This window comes from Octopus bimaculoides, chromosome 7 (genome assembly GCF_001194135.2).
Source record: "Octopus bimaculoides isolate UCB-OBI-ISO-001 chromosome 7, ASM119413v2, whole genome shotgun sequence".
NCBI lineage: Eukaryota > Metazoa > Mollusca > Cephalopoda > Octopoda > Octopodidae > Octopus > Octopus bimaculoides.
Window position 1 is genome coordinate 65,461,390 of NC_068987.1, and position 2,150 is coordinate 65,463,539.

The window sequence follows — 2,150 nt, forward strand, 5'->3', positions numbered from 1 at the left end:
GCCCAGGTCGGGACAGGCTGAGGAGTCAGTGCCACACATGATAATATTGAAGTACGAGTGGAGACATCCATGTACCGCATCGCCACAACCCGCAGAAGAGAAAGAGCGTGTCTTTGTGTGGGTCGGGGAAGAAGTCTGGGTTAAACCCCCTAATGCCCAGTGCACATCTCAATGGGGAAAGGGGACAATAACCTCTGTAAATTCGAGGAACAAATATGTCCGTAGATGGCATGATACGTCATGTTTTGGCTGTGCGCAGGATCATCACTTCGACGGAGGATGGAGCCAACAGTAATGGACAAGAGGACGAAGCTGGCAGCAACATGCCAGGAATTGAGGCCAGTCCTGAAGTCCCACGGCGGTCGCAGAGGGACTGGTGCCCTACTCACTGGTTGGTTGATTACGAGACAAGTTAAGGCGTATGGTCAAGGTTGAGGAGAGGGTGTTGGCAAGTTGGTTGAATGATCTTCAGATCAGTGGGGCGTGTGGTGTTATGAGCCAGGCTGTGTTGTAGGGAAGGACCAGAAGTGAGGGAGTGCGCATTTCCTGTCGGAAGTGGGGCCTGTGGGTCCCACTGGGAGGGCTGCGGTGGGCATGCAGGGTCGGCAAGGTGCGAACAGCCAGTTGGCGGTGGACAGCGTACGAGAGCAGACGTGTTAGACGGTACGGTGGCAGACAGAGCATGTGGACGCTGTGAGTGACCCTTCTAGATTGACAGGTAAGACTACCACAATTCTCTCTTTGCTTACATCTTTTTCTTCTTTCACATAACCATCAAATGTTCTGTTTGAGAGGACGAGAAATCTTACATTGATCTACTTCTCCTCTCGTTTACTCAGTACAACTGTTGACTTTTTTAAAGTTTAATTTTGATTTAATGATGATCGGTTGGCCAAAGTCATTTCTTTGAAAATGATCGTTTCACAGAATATTAATCCATGATGTGTCGAGGATTCAATGTTATTCCATTTGAAAAACTTTTAGCCATGCAAAATTTATCTAATGTAATGTCTATCAACCGCTACTATACAACTACATTTTTTCCACTGATTTCACGGATTCCCATGACTCTCCGTCGTCATGCAATTCCATTATTATGAAATGAATTGGAAGCATGTGTCATAATGAATCTTTCCTTAGCTGATGACACTACCATGGACATCACTCCTTTGAATGTGTTGCAGTTACTCTTCTGCTAGAGCTTGGTGGTCCTGACCATTGATCTTCTAGGTTTCCTCCGCTCAGCATCAATGTAAGAAGCACTATTGACTCGGTTGAACTCTTCCGCTACCTCTTCACATTCCACCATGCTGCAGTCCTGTGACTTCGCCGTATCTCTAGCAGGATGGCTAAACGAGTGCTGTGCCTTGCCAAAGGGCAGCCTCGATTAGGTATTTTCAAAGTAACATAAACTATATACAACTACATAAATAATGTCGATTAAGTATAAATACAGTAAAAACAGGCATTGGTCTCTTGCTTTCTAACATATGTCATTTTATGGAGAGAATACTGCAAGTGAGATGTATTAAAACCGTGAAACGTTGTAGCAATTATATAGAAAAACACATTAAAAAATTAATACCCGCTACTATTCAGGAGGAAATACAATATTAAGTTATATAAAATTGACTACAGTGTCAGCATAGGTGGTCCAATGGTAGAATGCTCGCCTCCCACGCGGGAGGCGCGGTTTCGGTTCCCGGACTATACATATAAAAGTAACTTTTTATTGTGTTATTTATATATTACATTTTGTTGACATACATTTCCAACATTTGTCGGATCTTTTGTGTAGCTGCACCTGTGGAAATTTCAAAGTTTATTTAAAATTTTAAAATTTGGTGTATTGTATAATTTTCCACGCTGAATTTCAGAAGATATTTTTCTTAGTCCAGAAAAAAATTATGAAAAAAAGTTAAAGAAGTTTAACTTCTGATAATTTTTACCCAGTCAGGAAACGATTTGGAAGCTGTCATTTTGTGCGTGATAGCATATATTGTGAGTGTTTCTTTGCGATGGACAGCACAAAAGCCACCTGCCCATCTTTCCTTAAAGCAACGTATTCCTCACACTCTCCATTCTGTGTGTGTGTGTGTGTGTGTGTGTGTGTGTGTGTGTGTGTGTGTGTGTGTGTGTGTGTGTGTGTG